At 53.0% G+C, this 17,813-nt stretch overlaps 1 long non-coding RNA gene across 1 annotated transcript; it reads left to right on the top strand.

The window, feature by feature from the left end:
- The first annotated feature begins 3,604 nt into the window (after positions 1-3,604).
- On the top strand, positions 3,605-7,463 carry LOC139073909 (uncharacterized). The gene is made up of 3 exons (XR_011523075.1): positions 3,605-4,456; positions 5,064-5,160; positions 5,803-7,463. It is a non-coding gene; the product is annotated as an uncharacterized lncRNA (long non-coding RNA).
- Positions 7,464-17,813: the final 10,350 nt, after the last annotated feature.

The raw sequence follows: 17,813 nt of genomic DNA, 5'->3' as shown, positions 1-17,813 counted from the left end.
CTTCTGGTGCCTATGAATGGAGAGAGAAATGGGAACCACCTCTCCTCCCCTTGAGTAAGATAAACGGAACAAATAGCCCCTGGTTTCCCTCCAGGCTATGCCGAGATCTTGAAGGATTCACATCCTCACGGCTGCTGCCCAGCATGGTCTGTCTGCCTGTCTCTCATTGCCTCCCTCTCCTGCCCAGGCAGGGCTGGTCTTGGTGACGGATGCTGAGTCAAGGCTGAGCATAACAATGGCCTTCCCCAGACTGCTGTGCCAGTGGCCCGCTTCAGGCAGCTGGGAATTCAGGCCTCCAGCTTCCCCAGCAAGTCACCTCAGGGTGATAGAAATAGTGACCACGTATGGAAAGAGCATCAGCCTAGAAAACGGGGTTCTAGTCCTAATTCGGCTTCCATCCCAACCCACCTTTCTGGGCCAACTGTTCATCATTCAAAACCCAGCTCAAGCATCGCCTCCTCTGCACATTTGATTCTTCCCCAAGCAGAGCTGGTCCCTCCTCCTCTGTCACTCCTGCACCCTGCACGTAACTGTCGCAGTTCTTATCATGTTGTTTATAATTAGTGGCAGACTTGTCTCCTAGTCCTATTGTGAGCTCCTCGAGTAAAGAGAATTGTCTTGATCATCTCATCTTTCTAGCTATACAATGGCAAGTACTCAATATACAATTATGGAATCACTCCAAAATGAGAGAGTTAGGTTGGGTGATCTTGAAGGTGGCTTCCTTATTTAAGAGTCTGTGATTACTCCAATCTCACTTCCAGGGCCCTGATGCTGAGAGGCAGAGAGAGGTGAAAGACCCAGGATTCTTAAACCTTCAAACCAAGCATGCTTGATCCAAGCGTCCCAACCTAGTTGGTCTCTGAGTTGGACAAAAAGAAATTGCGTGTGTACATCATGTACACAGGTATGATAAGGATTTGGGGGTTAGATGTGACTCTCTTCCTTCCATGAGCGTAGATCAGTCATCTGAAAGCATTTTGAGGTCTGTCATTACAGTGTCCTTAGGAGAGGGTGCTTTTCTAATAGGTGAGAAGATGGAGTGGTCTCCAAGGGAATGGAGGATGGAGGCAAAGGATATCTAGAGGAGTTGAGTGATTTGCTCAACCACACCCAAGTTGAAGGTTGGCCCAGATTCTTGGCTGGCTTTCTCAGTTCCCCCTCTGGGTTATCTTGACCAAAAAAAGTCTTGACCAGGCTAAGGTCTGCAATCTACCACCATTGGTGCAGCTGGCCATTTCCTCTCTGAACTGTTTAGGGGCAGGGCAGGGATCTAGGAAGAGACACTTTTTTTTTTTTTTTTTTTTTTTTTTACTGTAAAATGTTAAGATTTTATTAAGGTGGGTGGTGGATACACGTTCATTATATTAATCTCTGTACTTTGTGGTTCTCTGATTGTGTCTAAGGAGCTTCTCTTCAAGTATTTATTTCATTTATTAGCTTGGTCCCTGCTCTCTGCCTCTGTAGATAGTTGAGACTGGGCTGAACCCGGAGGTGGGAGCAGAGCTGCTCGCTCCCCTTCTGAGTCTCCCTCCCAGGGCTGCTGCGGTGCGCAGTTCCCAGTTCCGGAGAAGCTCCTTGGAGACCCCAGGAGGGGGTTCTGGCGGACAGGGCACCTTTGACCTGCTCCTGGCTACTACAACTATGCAAATGATTTCCAGCCCTTCCTTCCCACCTAGTTCCTAAATTTAGGTCTGTGATCTGCGCCAAGCTCTCCCTCCAATTCCAGGCCCAAACCCTACTTAAAATTGAGCTACATGAGAATATTTGGGGGCCGGCCCCATGGCCGAGTGGTTAAGATCGCGCGCTCCGCTTTGGCGGCTCAGGGTTTGGATCCTGGGCGCGGACATGGCGCCGCTCCTCAGGCCATGCTGAGGTGGTGTCCCACATAGCACAACCAGAGGCACTCACAACCAGAATATACAACTATGTAGCGGGGGCTTTGACGAAGAAGAAGAAAAAAAAAGAAGATTGGCAACAGATTAGGAAGAGACACTTTTGATGTGGGACTTTTAAGCAGAGGGTCCTCCTAGGTGTGGTTTGGATCACTGCCATGGCGTGTTTGGATAGTGGCTAAATTAGTCCTCCAGAAAGACTGGGAACGAAGGATGTCTAAATATAATACGAGACACAGTTTGAGATCTGCCTGTGGGGAGAATGCAAGCACCCTATCTAGAGGTGTAGGATAGAAAAATCAAATCCCCCTCCCACGCCCACCCTCCCAGCTCTGGGCATTGTTTAAAGGCAGAGAAAAAACACAGGAAACAGGAGGTCAAACCAGGTCTCCGGGCATTTCTGCTCCTTCCAGGTACCAGAGAAGAAAATGCCATTGGGGGGGGGGGGGCGGTGGCAGGGAGGGGGGCATGCAGGGAGGCCTGTTGCTGCCAGGCTGCAAATGTCAAACAAGGTTGTGCAGGTGATTTGGGGAGCCAGTAGGTGCGCGCTTATAACACTCTGGGCCCGTGGAGGAAGCTTTTAGTAGAAATTTTCCATTTTTCTGGCATTTCACTAATTTAGCCAAACCACTCCTGGCAAAAACTCTGGCCATCCTTAGCCCCAGAGCAGATTTGATTTAATTTGAGGTAAGGTAGGAGAGTGTTTGGAGCATGGGCCCTGGGCCGGGCGAAGAAAACGTGGGCTTGGGTCAGTCTGGGCCTTAACTTACAGCGGGACCTGACCTCGAAGTTAGGTCTCTGGGCCTCGGTTTGCTCATCAGTAAAATGCACACGGTTGACCCGTAGGCTCTCCACACTCCCTCCGCCACAGGAAGTCATCCTATAGTCGTAGGATTGGCTCAGACAGAGGCAGGGGGAGTGTTACCCAAGTGCGGAGGAAACGCTCTCAGCCCCGACCAGAGGCAGCGGAGGCGGGGACCCAGCTGAAGTTGTTTGAGCACCTTCCCCCTCGTTGACTTTTGGCCCTCAAGTTGCCAACTCAGTTGAGCAAGTGTCCAGGGCTGTAAAGGAGGTCAGTGGAAGACAATGCGCCCTCCCACTGCGACCTGACGCCTGGTGCTCGGGGTAGCGTCATGTCTGGCAGGGAAAGGGCGCGGGCGTGGCGGACTCCCGAATCACGGGCGTGGCAGGCGCACGGTTCCAGGGTCGCAGGCGTGGTGGGGACGGGGCTCCCGGATCACGGGCGTGGCGGGCGCACCGCTCCTGGATCGTGCGCGCGGCAGGGACAGGGCTCCCGGATCACGGGCGTGGCGGGCGCACCGCTCCTGGGTCGTGCGCGCGGCGGGGACGTGGGCTCCCAGGTGGCGGGCGCAGAGCTCCTCGGCCCCGCCCCGCTGCGGCCCGGCGCAGCCCGGGGGAGGGCGTCCCTCCCGGCGACGGTGCCCGGCCCGGGACGTGGCGCCTGCAGGGGCGTGGCCGGGGCTGGGCGGGGGCCGCTGCCTGCCGGACGCCGGGTCCCCGCCGCAGACGAACTCTTCTTTCCTGGACGTGACACGCTCCGCGCTCCCCGACCACAAACCAGGAAGCGAGGGGAACGCCCGGCGGGAGCCGAGGCCCGTGCGAGGCTGGGGGACCCGTGGGGGCGGCGAGCTAAGCGCGGGGCGGGGGGGCGGCCATGGCAACGCGTGTGCGCTGGGAGGGGACGCGTGTGGAGCGCTTCTTTCTCCACATTTCGCTGCTCGGGCCCCCACTCACCGCCCCCGCCGTTTGAATAGCTGTTCTGTCTCGGCGGATCCCCGCGTCGGGGCTGCCGATTGTTTAGCTCCCAGACTGGCTGGCTCTGTTGAATTTCCAGACGCCTCTTTGGGACAGGTCCTGGGGGACGGGGGTGAACTCTGTTTTCAGGAAAAGCCAGGCACAAATAACTTTGCCTCTGTGCTCCTCTCTTTTGATCCTCTTATGCCATCTTGGCCTGCGATGTGGCTGGGACAATGACCCCATTTGACAGATGGCAAAACTAATGGGTGAAGTGACTTGGCCAAAAGCACATCGCGAGATACAACACATAGAAACGAGAGAATTCCTATCGCTCCGCTGTCGGTCCCTGGAGTGAAGCTCTGGGAGGCCCTCCGTTGGTGGGCTCAGAATGCGACAGGCCAATCTCCCTCTTTTTCTGCCTGCGTCCTCTGGTGAGGGAATGGCAGGCTTCAAGCATCTCCAAGCCATGAGGGAGGGAGGACCAAAGTCCTGGGTCCTGCTCTGGGCTCCCCAGCTTCCTTTCGCAGAGGACTCCACCTTTCCCCTCTTGTCTTCTCCTCACCTCCACCTTTCGCTGCATCACTTCATTAAGATCAGAGGCTAAGGACCAATAGTTCTATTGTCTCGTTAATAAATCTGGATAAAGACCAATTCAGTGTTCTAATTTGGGCAAACCCCTTTCCCATTCTGGGCCTCAGTTTCCTCATCCATATTATTTGAACCCTTAAGAAGCCTTCCAGCACTGATCTTCCAGGATTCTAATTCAGATACTTTCTCTACAGGCAACAGCCTGCCATAAACAGGTACATTTCTTCCTTTTCTCTGTATTATAATTATACTTACCTCCCCAGAACCTGTACACATAGAACTCAATAACGGTTTATTTAATAAGTATAAAGATACGCCTTTGCCTGTCCCCTCTCTCCTAACAAATTCATAATGATAACCAAAAGCAAGAAGAGAAAAATGAATGTGTTTATCAACCTTTTCTAAGTACCCCTGCAATGCCCTGGGTGAGGCTGGCGAGGCAGCAGAAATAGTTCAGTTCACAAGCTGGGTTGGAATTTGATCTCTGCCGTGTCCTTACTGCTCCTGGCCATGTCACCTCTTTGACCTGTGCATCCTTAAGTGTTCCCTGGTCCATGGATATATCAGAAACAATGACTCCCATTTTACAGATGACAAAACCAAAGAAGTGAAGTGACTTGGCCAAGAGCGCACGACAAAATGTGAGATGGTAGACGCAAGACCATTTCCTTGTTTGTTTGATAAAGATAATAGTACTGTTTTCCAGGATCGTAGGAAGCTCGGCTGGAGTAGAAGGGGAGGCTATCTGTACGCTGTGAACTGCAGTAGCAGCAGTAACACTGGAGTCTAGCATCAAGCTAGGAGAAGCCTTTCTCTCCTCAGGTGTTTGCATCCGATCCATAAACAGGGCTGGGCATAGGCACCGGACATACAGGATGAACGAGACATGGTGTTTGCCGTGGAGGAATGGGCACTGCAGGTAGGGGAGAGCCGAGTACCCAGCTTAGCACAACACCTCAAGGCGGTTTTCATAGCGTACACAGCCATGCTGCCTGAGCTCAGGTGGAGAGGCGGCACACTGCCCGTCTGGTGTAGTGGGTTGGTTGGTTTGGTTGGTTTTAACATCTCTGCCATCATTGGCGTCTCCCTTAAGGGAAACATGCGCAGCTCAGGACCTGCCACCCTTCACCCAGCTTGGGTGCTGCACCTAAGGGAGAAGTCAGCCGAGCAATTCCCCTGTCCCTTTCTTTTGGGGTCTCTGGGTCACCCTGCGTGACTTTTTGCAAAGGCCTTAGGAACAAGTTGGCTGGCTTTCCGTGGCTCAGCTTCACTGGAAACACAGCAAGTGGTCATATTCGGAGTGTTTGGTTTTTTACCTTGTACTTGAGTAATACTCTAAATGTTTTCAATTTATTTTCAATTAAATTTACATTTATTTATACATGTATATGGTTCAAATACACGTGCATGTGGTACAAAATTCAAAAGGTACAAAAGAGAAGACAGTGAAAAGTAAGGACTCCCCTCCTCTGCCCTCACGCCTCCCAATCCCCGTCCCCAGAGGTAACCATTTGTTTTCATTTTTTATATATCTTCCCAGAAAACAAATATTCTCTTTCAGGAATTTTTAAAAAGCCATGTTTGTCAAGACGTGGTCTACAGACCACTGCAGTCAGAACCCAGAGGCCGGTGCCCAGCTCTCAAACATTAAAGCCGGAGAACATTGCTTTGAAGAATTTGACAGCTATCATCCTGTGGTTGGAAAGATATTTCTGTATGTGCCTATTTCTAGAAGAGGAGATGGAGGCCAAACCTGATCAAATTCATGCCAGATCTAGAACCAGAGTTTGCAACACTTTCAGCTACACTAACGTTTTGCAGACTGTGTGCACGAGTGTGTGTGCCCTTAGCAGCACATCCTTTTTTGAAGTGAAATCACACCTGGGAACACACATGTGAAATAAATCAAAGCAGAGTTCCTCCTCCTATTGGGGTGGGGGTGGGGTGGGGGCACTCACCAAGCCTCCCCTGCCTTATGACGGCCCCTGTGGCACCTCCTTAGAACCCAGGGGTTGAAAGACCACAGCCTCATCTTAGGTGACATCCTGGAGGTGACAGGAATTTGGTATTTGGATGGTCAAATCTAAGGTGGGAGGAAGGAATCGGAAGTTCCAGCTCAGCTGTCCCTGTGTCAACCCTGGATACCCCCAGAGCCTGGTAAACTCCGGTCCTCGTGACCCTCAAACCCATGGAGGGCTCTTGTACCCATGGAGAAGGCTGCTTGGAGCCCACATGTCTCTAAGAAGAGAGGTGGCCGACCTGCTTTGAGCATCCACATCCTCATCAATTCAAGCATAATTCTTGGAGCCCTCCAACACGTCCAGCGCAATCAACGCCAAGCAGTTTAAAACTAGTCCCCACCCTCCCTTTGCTCTCAGTATAGATGGAGAGAGAAGACATAAAAAGAATGATAAGGACATTGGGCAGCTGTGTGCCGGGTGAGGGCTAAAGGCAGGTGGGCAGGCAGGTAAGTGGTTTCTGGATGGGGGTGGTGAGAGAAGGCCTGGGGTGGAGGCGGGAGAAAGGCTGGGGCTGGGCAGAAAGGATCTTCAGGAGACACTGCCTTCCAGGGGAAGCTGGGCCGCTCACTGGAGACTCGGTCAGAGTCAAAGAAGCCCCAGATCGGGACCTGAACCCTTAACCCCCGTTAATTTAACTACCTTAAGGGACTTGGGTTAGAGTTTAGGTCTTCGCAGCAAGAAGTTCCATCCTTCAGACTTGCTTCTCCATGAATAACAACTCGGTCCTTCCACTGGCCCCCCTGGCTCGCTGGACTCCATCCACACACTGGCCTCCTGCTGCTTGTTCCCTCTGCCGGAAGGCTCTTCCCTCAGGTGTCTGCACAGCTGGATCTTTCTGCCCCACACCTGACCCGCGAGGCTTTCTCCAACTGTCCTTGGAGAAATAACACCCCTGGCCCGACTCTCAGTGCCTGCTTTATGTTCTCCATAGCGTATACCACCGCCTGGCATTCTATATATTTGCTTGTTGGTTTCCTCTCCCATTAGATGTGAGCTTCATGAGGGCAATCATGGTCTGTGCCCCTGGTGCCTAGAATAGCACCAGACACGTGGTAGGTACGCAATAAACATTTGTTGAATGAATGAAAGCATGAGTGACTCCCTCTTAATGATTCTCTGCAGAATCCTCCCTAGGGTGGAGAGGGGTGCTCACATTGGCCCAGAGCTTTGATTTTGTGGACGGCTACGTCCTGGTGCAATTTCACCGTGTCATGAGCATCATAACAGCACAATTATAAATCTCACTAGAAGGTACAGGTGTCAAGTCGAACCGGCTCCTCAGGGTGGATGATGAGGATCCTAGAGGGGGAGGGGAAGACCCTTCCCCCCCCAGGAGGGGAGGTCCCTTGGAGAGGGAGCACCACAGGGCTTGGGAGGAGGAGGTGGAAGACATGGTTCCCTGCATGGTGCTGAGTCACCACAGACACTGGGCTGGGGATTGAGAGAGAGGAGGCAATCATGCATGATGGGAGTGGCGGTGAGGCTGCCAGCCAGGTGTCCCTTCCTGTCCCCAGACTCAGTGCCCTTAACCTGCCCTTGGCTTCCCAGATGAATCAGCAAGTTCCAGTGTCTGGGGTTCATTGCAACACTTCCCCCGGGCCGACTAGAGGATCTTGCGCGACATTAAGTAACGCACCTGGGAGTACAGGAGGCTCAGAAAGCCAGCAGCAGCCTTGGGACAAGGGTCATCGAGGGCCAAGCCTGTGTCTCTGTGTGGAGACCGCCCCAGCCCAGTCCCCAGCTAGCGCTGGGAACTTGGGGATGGGGGTGCTTCCCAGACTTGGCTGAAAATCAGCACTTCGGGTACAAGCAGTTGAAGAAATACAGTTTCAAGGCAGCAAATCCTCATAGAAAATGGACGCAGGTGTGCCCCGTTTTAAGCCACCACTTACAGGAAGAGTGAAGAGCCACCAAGGAGAAACGATGGGGTTATTCCTCATTCTAGAGAAGGCTGCTCCTCGGGGACGTTGCGCATATGTGAACTGGAAATCATTGCCTTTGTAAATACTCAGCTTCCACATAACAACCATTTGCAATGTGGCACTCCCTGATTTATAGTCTGCCTTCAAAGACACAAATACTTTCTCCCATATATACTCTCCTCAGATTCTCAGAGGACCCTGTGAGGTACCTATAATGATCGCCGTGTTACAGATGAGAAACCAGAGGCCTGGAGTGGGTAAGTCACACAGTTCAGCCGGGCCTACGGACCTGAAGCTCTTCCCAGCACATCACGCTGTCCCCGCATGATTCCTACAACGGCTCTGGGAGGCTGATCCAGGGCCAGAGCTATGATCCAGGTAGCAGATGAGAAACCGAGACCCAGGGAGGTGAAGGCTCCAGACAGATCCCGACTCTGAGCCCAGCCTTTGGAGTCAGACAGACGTGGGCTCGTGACCTGGGTTCACCCCTCACTAGCTCTACTTGGCACGTACTTGACCCCTGTGGGCCTCGGTTTCCTCATCTACACAATGGGGATAATAATACCTCCATGCTGGGGAGCTGCAGGGTGAACCAAGTGATGGATGTTATTGCTCAGAGCAGCGCCTGACACGTCACTGCTATTATTATGCCTGTCATTCTCGTTATTTTTACAGTATCTCACACTTCTTATGTGAAATGTCCACAGAGACGTGTGACAGAGAGTCTCCTCCAGGGACAGGCAAGATGTCACCCCCTCCCTCAGCTCAGCCTCTCCCTCCCCTCCGCACCCTCACCCCATCCAGAAGGTCACACGGGGCTGCTTCTCTCCCAACCCCTAGGAGCCTCCCTGCCACCTCCTGGCCCGCCTCTCAGCTGACCAATGCCTTGGCTGCGGATGAATGGCATCCCCCGTTGCCCGCCCGCTGCGTGTGGTCACCCTGCCTCCGCCTGCGGCAGGGCCTGGAGCCGGGACGAGCCTGGCAGGCTGCCAGTGCTTCCTTGGTAGGATGCCCCGGCCCTCCCTCTGGGCCCCTCTATTCTGGGAGCTGTAATTTAGACAGGCTTCCCTACCCGAACTGCTATCTGTGGCAGCAGTCACTGTTCCCAGGGGCCCTGCCTACCCCCCGCTAGACTGCCTTTTTGTAAACAGCTCCCAGGCTGCCCTGTTATCTTGGGTGCTGTGGCTCTGGGGAGGAGGCCCTGCCACCCTGGAGATATAAATGACCCCTCAGTGCTGGGGGAAGCTGGCCCGATGTGGGCAGAGGCAGGATGGAACCCATGGGAGCCCAATATAGCAGCCCTCAGGACCTGCCCCTGAAGTTGGCCAGGGCAGGTAGGGTGCAGAGAAGAGGAGAGCCTGTCATTATCCCCCCAACACCCTGGGGACTGGGTCTGCCTGGGTTGTGGTCTCCCCAAAGGCCCCTGCTCAGCCACAGGGCCATGAAAAGAGGGGCAGTCAATAACAGCAACGAAAGTGATCTTTCTAAAACACAAGTGTGACTGTGTGACTCCTGAGCTCCAAACCTTCAGTGGTTCCCCAGGGCCCTTAGGGATGAAACTCACAAGACTCTCCACCCTCTGCCTTTTCTACCACCTCTCTCACCTCAGGACCTTTGCACAAGCCCTCCCCACTGCCTGGACACAGTTCTCCTCTTCATCGAACCCCTACTCATCCTGCAGGTCTCAGCTTAGAAGTCACTTCTCATGGAACCTTCCCCCAACATCACCACATACACTCATGCCTCCCTGGTCCTCTCCTTGGACTGGGAGGGGTGTCCTTCCCCTGCTCGCTGGAACCACAAGGCCCTTGCCTATGCACCTGTCTATGTCCCTAGCTGACTATAAGCCCTCCCACGGGAGGAACTCTGTCTGCTTATGTTGTTTGCCCAGCACCTCGCCCAGTCCTGGCACAGCAGGTGTTCAGGAAAAATTTGTTGAAAGAATGTATGAATGAATAAATGAATGGCTCCTCTGCCCCTCCAGGATGAGGGGGTCTCTTGAGGGGGGTTGCTACCTCGTGCCCTTCATTTTCCCAGAAAGCCTCATGTTCAGAGTTCTGTCCCTTTGTTCTCTAAGCGTAACTTCAGGCTTGCTGCACTGGTCTGTCCATCCTCATCTGAAAAATAGGGTCGCCAGGGCCAGAGGCCTGCTGGGAGGGAGTCCTGAGGGGCTCTGGGATGCTCTGTAGGATAAGGCAGGCCTCCTTGGGTTGAGAGAGAGGAGAGCACAGAAAGAGAGAGTCCTCAGGCCATGGGTCACTTACAAGCAACAAATCTGTGACTGGGGGGCAAGGCGGGTATGCATGGCACACAGCAGGGCAAGTGCTTATTCTGGCACTTTCTGCTGTGATACGGAGACATGCTTTGTATTTTGCTGGCTCCAAAGAGGGAAATCTAGAAGAATAATCTACAACTACAGCAACGAGGCTGGCGGCAGATGAGTCCCCGTTATCCCCATAAATTACTGGAGGGCCGCTGAAGTTTGACTATTCCTGCATCCAAATTGCCTTTCCTCCATCATTTCTCTCGTCCTGAAACTTCACCTGAATTTGTGCCAGATCATCTGCCCCAGATGGAGGGTAGGAAATATGGTCACTGCTGCCCCTTCCACCTCCTGCGAGCATGTGACTCACGCCCAGGAATACAGCCATGGAGCCAAGGGCTAGGGCCCAGGGCTTTTAGGGAGAGAACAAGAGAGCAGTGGGGGCTCAGCACGCCACCTCCCTGCTCCTGGAGGCCACATGACGAGGTGGCCAAAGAAAGCCAGGCCTGGTGAGGACAATCAATCTAGCAGTAAGATACACCAAGTGCGCATTCTGGGTGGATCACATGATCCAGACATGCTCTCATCTCTAGCCCTTCGCACTTGCTCTTCCCTCCGCCTGATGCTCTTCCCCTTAGATTTCTACAGGGCTTGAACTTCAGGTCCTTTTTCTTTTCTTTTTGGTGAGGAAGGTTGGCTCTGAGCTAACATCTGTGCCATGGGACACTGCCACAGCATGGCTTGATGAGCAGTGTGTAGGTCTGCGCTGGGATCAGAACCCGTGAACCCCAGGCTGCCAAAGCAGAGCGTTTGAACTTAAACACCACGCCACCGGGCTGACCCTCTCAGGTCTTTCTTTAACTGGCCCCTTCTCAGTCAGACCTCCCCTGGTCGCCCTATTTAAACTGAACCTCCCTCACTCCCATCCCACTTCCTTCTTTATTTTTCTCAAGAGCACTCACTGCTATCTGACATACTGGGTCCTTTCCCTTTCTCCCTCCCTTCCTCCCTCCCTTCCTTCTTCTCTGTCTCCTTTCTATAGAGTGTAATGTTGATTGTGTTTACAGATGTATCTCTGGTTTAGTCCTCTACTGCTGTATAACAGATGACCTTAAACATTTAGCAGCTTAAGACTATCGTTATATTATCTCCCGCAGTTTCTGGGAGCCAGGAATCCTGACGAGGTTCCACTCATCTCCAGGCCTGAATGGGGCAGGAGGGTCTGCATCCAAGCTCACTCACGTGGTTGGTGCCAGGCCTCAGGTCTGCCCTGGCTGCTGGCTGCAGACCTCTGTTCCTTGCCTCTGGGCCTCCCTACAGGGCACACAACATGGCAGCTTGCTTCCCCTGCAGCAAGTGATCCGAAAAAGATGGGGAGGGAGAGAGCCCCCAAGACAGAAGCCACAGTCTTTTTATAACCTATATTAGAAGAGATGTCCCTTTGCTTCTGCCCAATGCCAGTGATCACTCAGACCAACCCTGATACAGTGTGGGAGGGGACTGCAGGAGGGTGTGGACGCCAGGATGCAGGCATCATCGAGGCCATCTTGGAGGCTGGCTACCACAATTCCCAATACATATTCAGCACATAGAAGACACTCAAGAAATAGTTGTAGAATGAATGAACGAGGGCAGGAAAGACTTCAGCAGAATGCGTGGTCTGGGCCTCAGTTCTCATGGGGAGCTAACAGCCCTGCCCACTGCCCCATCCCTGCAGGATGCCAAACACGGTCGGCTTTCCTCACACCCCTCCCGGCCTCCACAGCGCCCTCTTACAATTAAACTCCACCTCTTCCCAGCCGTGGGACCTTGGGCAAGTTTCCCAACTCACAGGCCTGTTGTGGGTGTGAAAAGAGAGGAGCATGGAAGCACCACAGTGTCTGACACACACAAGCCCTCAGTGAATGCCCGTCATGGGCAGTACTGTGTGCTAGTACCGTGTACTCATACGGGAGGGAAAAACCAAAGTTCCTCCGTGGCGTCAGGAGCAGTTTGAGAGGTGTGTGAGGGTGTGTTTGTGTGTTTCTATATAGGTTTGCTCTTCTGAGAGCAGCGGCTCAGAGGAGCTGTCCCACGTTGGCAGTGCCTTGGATGGATCATGTGGTCCAGATACCAGGTTTATCACTTGAGCCACAGACGGTCACGTGCTGGGGCCTTAGTCATCCAAACAGGCAGGACAGACTGGCAGACAGGCAGGACTGATGAGCACACGACTGCTGTCTATTTACACTGAGTAGCATGCGTCATACCAGTGGATCTTAATCTTTTTGCAGGGAGGGGTGGGGAGGTGGTGTCACAACCTTTTGAAAGTTGACGTGAAACATAAACATTTGGACATAAACACGAAAAAGTATATATAATCAGGCCATTCACAGATGGACCATAGACTGCGGCCTCCTTGAAGGCGATGACTGGAGCGTGTGTTCTGAACAAATGAATGAATGCATGCATGAATGAATGAAGAAAAAAGAGTCAACTGCCCAAAAGGCCAGAATCTTGGCATCTTTGCTGGTTTGCTACCCACATCTTCTCCCCTTGTGTCATTGCCTCAGGGGAACTGGTGGCTTCCAGAGACCTGCATTCAAGTTTTGCCTTCACCACCTTTCCAACTGTGTGACCTTGGACTTGTCACCTAACTTCTCTCAGCCTCATTTTCCTCATCAGGAAAATAATGTGAATTACAGAGAGTGTTCTGTAAGCTACAATGCCTACTGAAAACAGGAGGCACTCTTATTTTGGTAGGATTCTTATTCTGGCGGACGCATCTAGATTTAGGTAAAAGGAACTAAATGTTCATATCAACCAGCTCCCGTCAGCACAGACTGGCCTTGGGGATGGGGAGATTCCTGGGTGGGGTGGTTTGCTCAGAGAAAGGTGTGAAAGCACCCTGAGCTGCCAGCCCTGTCTGTTGTTAGCATATCCACAGTCCGATAGCCAGGTTCAGCACAACTGAGGCTGGGACAGCTTCCTTTGGTCTCATTCCAGGCCTGAGGCCACGCCCTGCACAAAGAGACGAGATTGAGAATCATGGGATCCTTCAGGCAACACATACTTCTTGAGCAGCTACTCTAGATCAATGCGTGTGCTAGGAGCGTGGGAGCAAACCCACTGTGGGCCCCGCCCTCTTGGAGCTGACGGTCTGATGGGATGTGGATATTAATCCGTCACCAGGAGCAGTACAGGGTGCCGTGGAGATGTTTAACAGGAGGTCCTGATCTCAGGGTGGGAGGGGGGTTGTGGGCAAGGCAAGTGTCCTTTCAGAAGTGACATATGAGCTGAGCCCTGAACTCAGTGAGGGGCCGTGGATGGGGTGGGAAGTACTCTGGGCAGAGGCCACAGCAAGTGCAAGGGGCCTGTGGTAGCTCATTTGAAAGTCTGAAAGAAAGCTGGTGTGGTTGGAGCACACAGAGTGAGGGCGATAGGGACATGAGATGCAGTTAGAGAAGCAACCAGGGACACAAGGCAGGGGAGACTAAATCGTCTTGTTCTCTTCAACGTGACATTTGCAAAGACAAAGGAACTGGAGTGGCAGAGTTCAAGTCTCTGAAAGCTCTTACACAGAAGAAGCGTGCCTCAGAAGCCAAATGAGAGGAAAAACCCCAGCAAGTGGAATTTGAATCAGATGGCAAGGACTTCCTGGCCCAGAGAGGGCTCTGGGGCATTGCTGTCTCTACGTCACCTGTTGTGTCAGTCAGGTAGCAGAAAAGGGGTTCGTCCGTTTGTTCACTCCCTGCTCTGTCCTGTTCCCTCTGCCACATTACTCCCCATCCTTGCTGGGGCTCGTGGAGGACAGTGGCCAGCTCCGTCCGTCAGGGAGAGCCATGTAGAGAGGGCCTGGGAGCGGTGGGCGGGGAGTGGGGAGAGGGGAGAAGGCAGCACCATACGGCGTCTCTGGGCTGTTTCGGGGGAGGCGGAGAGGAGAGGGGCCGGGCAGGCAGCAGCAACCAAGAACAGGAGTCGGGGTGGGACAGGAAAGGAGGGTGGGCAGGATGGGGCATCTCCGGGGGGACCCCGCCCCTGGATTATGAGTCTCCTCTTTATCCTGGAGGCACCTCAGGTCCCAGCTGCCTTCCTGCTGAGGGACGAGACAGAATTGCCCTGGCGGTCACAGGTCAGGCAGATCTGCCAGTTGCTCTCTGACGCTCTTTTGGGAAGACCTGTTTGCATGGCTGGGTCTAGACTGTGAGCTCCCTGAGGGCAGGATCTGTGTCTTGTTCAGTATCACATGTCCCGATGCCTGAGGCAGTTAACATTTGTTGAATGGAAGACGCCACAAACAAATGAATACTGCACTGCAGTGATGGCGCAGAGAGCAGGAGACTGTCCCCAGCTACCGCTGGAGCCAGCTCTGAAGATCTGAGCCTTGATCTGTGTCACTGTCACATTCTTCCCAGGACCAAGGTAGGGGTGGGGCAGCCTATTCAGATCCAATAAAGGGCAACTCAGAACTGAGAAATTTTAAAGGCAGGCCATGTGATGTTCTGGTTAAGAATGTAGCTCTGCAGACAACTGCCTGCGTTCAAGTCTTGCTTCTGCCACCTCCTAGCTGTGTGAGCTTGGACAAACGACATACCACTCTGTGCCTCATTTTTCTCATCGGTAAAGTGGGGGAATTCATAGATTATAGGGTTGATGTGAGAATGAAGAGCGGAGCCTTTTAAAACACTGTTTGCACACAGCAGGTGCTCCATCCATGTGAGTGACCAGGAAAGAGATTTGTTCAGCCCTGGTCGCTAAGTCCCAGCACAAGGCCTCAGACCCAAAGGCCCTACAACAGATCTTGCAGGATTGTCTGAACGGGGACACTCCTGGTGGTCTCCACTAAGCCCACCTGCAACTGTCACCAGATCCCTGAGGGACCTTTGCCTTCTTCAGACAGAGAAGTGCAGACCTGGACATCTGGGGCTGACTGCCACTTGCTACACAGCATTCTTGGGCAAGCCACTTTCTTAATGTCCCCAAGCTTCTCCTTTTTCACTTGTAAAAATGAGAAGAGTAAAACCTTATCTGCCAGGGTTATTGTGGGGATTACACACCCAGTCGGTTGGTGCTCTGAACACAATCCTTCCCCAGGTGGAGTGTAGGGACCAACTGTGCAATCTGCCCCCTGACCACCCCTGCCCCTCCCTCTCACCCCTGCCCCTCCCACCACCAGGTCACATTCCTGGACTCACTGGCTCTAACCTGAAAACCTTGGGCAAGAGTCACACCCTCTTTGTGAAGACCAGCTGGAGCGCTCCATCCCTGGGTGCCTGAGTCAGGGTTCAGCAGAGACTCCTGTCCCTGTCACCTCAGATGACTTCTGTCCCCACTAGCTCTCTGCCAGAATGACAGAACTGAGTGTGAAGGTGAACCCCAGGGGAGGAGAGGAAATCTGTGTGCTGGGCAGAGGCCTCAACCTGCTGGGCTAGGATGCGGGTGGGGTGGAGGTGGGAGGTGGGGTTCCCCTTCTTTCTGTCCCCATCTTTAGGCACATGGCTGATCACCCAACTTGCTTACTCACTGGCACGATGAGAGGAGAAAGTTTAAAGAGAGATAGGCTTGTGTCCTGGAAATCTTAGTGTAGGGGAAATGAGGAGTTTCTCCATTTGTCGCACAATGGCGCTCCTGTGTGCCTTGGTGTTCCCATCACTGGAAGGCAGAGCTGGGCGGTAAGAACTCGCTGTAGGCAGCGACGACATCGTCTGCCCACCCCTCCCCCACCCCCACCACTGAATTTGGAAACAAGGTTGAAAGGGTCACTAATTGCATCAAAGGGTAAGGATTTGAATATAGTGCCTCCTGGAGGCGTGGGGCCCTGGGCAAGTCTTTGATCTCTCTGAGTCTCAATTTCCCTGTTGTAAAATGGGCATAATACTGGAGTGACCCAGGCAGTGTGAAGGTTAAAGGAGGGAACACAAATGCAGCACAAAGGTGGAGCTGAACCCAGCAGGGGACTTGTTTCATTCAACAGAAAACATCTAAGGCCTACTGTGTGTCAGGGTCTATATGCTAGAGACTAAGGGGACATTAATAAATAAGATCACCATGGTCTCCGCCTTCAAGTTGCTTACAGGAGAGGAGGGGTGGCAGACACCGAATGAGAGGGACGGTGTAGGGTAATGGTTAAGGCGAGCAGGTTGGAAGCCCAGCTCTACCATTTACCAGCTGGGTGACCCTGGGCTAGCTCAACTCTTTGTGCCTTGATTTCCTGACGGTAAAATGAGCCATGCCCACTGCAGAGGGTGGTGAGGATTACATGAATTGACACCTGGAAAAGTATTTACAGCAACTACTGATGTGGATTAAGGCTGCCCCGGGTAGAGAAGCCCAAGGTGACCTGGCCGACATGCCCAACTATATGACCTGGTGGATTTTTATGGTATGAATTAGGGCTGCTCCAGGGAGAGAAGCCCAGGGCATCCTCGCCTACATGCCGATCTATATGACCAGATTCGTGTCTAAAGTTATATGACTGCACAATAACCACACTCCATCTGCACTGAAATCATTTAATGACTTTTTACATCATCTTTTCTTTTTCCAGTAAAAATAAGTCACGTACCCGTGCCTTATAAATTTAGCCCTAACCCTCAACTCAGGGCAGCAGCAGGAGCTCTGACTGCCCATGGGTCCTGTCCCCATGCAGCAACTCTTTACTGCCCATGGGTCCTGTCCCCATGCTACTCCATGCTATTCTCTAAATAAAAGAGCACCACTGCCAGACCTTGAGAGTCCAAGAAATCTTTCTTTCGACTCTTTGGCTCGCCGACCCTGCATCACTACTGTGTGCTCTGGCAGCACGCATGTGATCAGTGTAATAAAAGGAGCTTGCAGATATGTAACAGGGCAAGAGATGATGTGGGGGCTGAGCTTGCCCAGCAAATGGGGCGGGCACGTTCCTGAGGAGGGAGCTCCGGAGCAGAGAGCAGGGTGTGCTGGAGAGCGGGAAGAAAGGGTGAGGAGTGAAGGCAGGGCTGTGGGATGAAGGGGGGCAGCGAGCCCGTTTCAGGAGCTGGGGCGCTGGGAGTTACTTGTCAACAAGGGTTCTAAGGAGCAGGTTTGCAGCTTTAAAGCGTTGGTTCCCCTGTGCACATGTGGAAACACGGCACACATTTGTCTTGTCTATTAATGCCCTCCTAGCCCCCAGCACAGAGATGAGGGTAGTTCCTTGCTGACCCTGGCTCCCTCTCTGGTTTCCAGCCCCATCGGCTTCCAGATCACTCAGGGCCTTGAAATTCGCCGGCTATCTTCGAGGAGTGGAGCACGGGGAGACCAAGGGAGGACCGAAGTTCGACCCAGGCCTGGGGGCACCTCCGTTCTCCCCACCCACACAGCCCCTTTGTGACCCCATGAGTCCAGTGTGCCTTTCTTTCTCCTCCCCACC

Source organism: Equus przewalskii, chromosome 10, assembly GCF_037783145.1.
Source record: "Equus przewalskii isolate Varuska chromosome 10, EquPr2, whole genome shotgun sequence".
Classification (NCBI taxonomy): Eukaryota; Metazoa; Chordata; class Mammalia; order Perissodactyla; family Equidae; genus Equus; species Equus przewalskii.
Note: the sequence above shows the minus strand (reverse complement) of the source record. Positions and strands in the feature narration are given on the sequence as shown.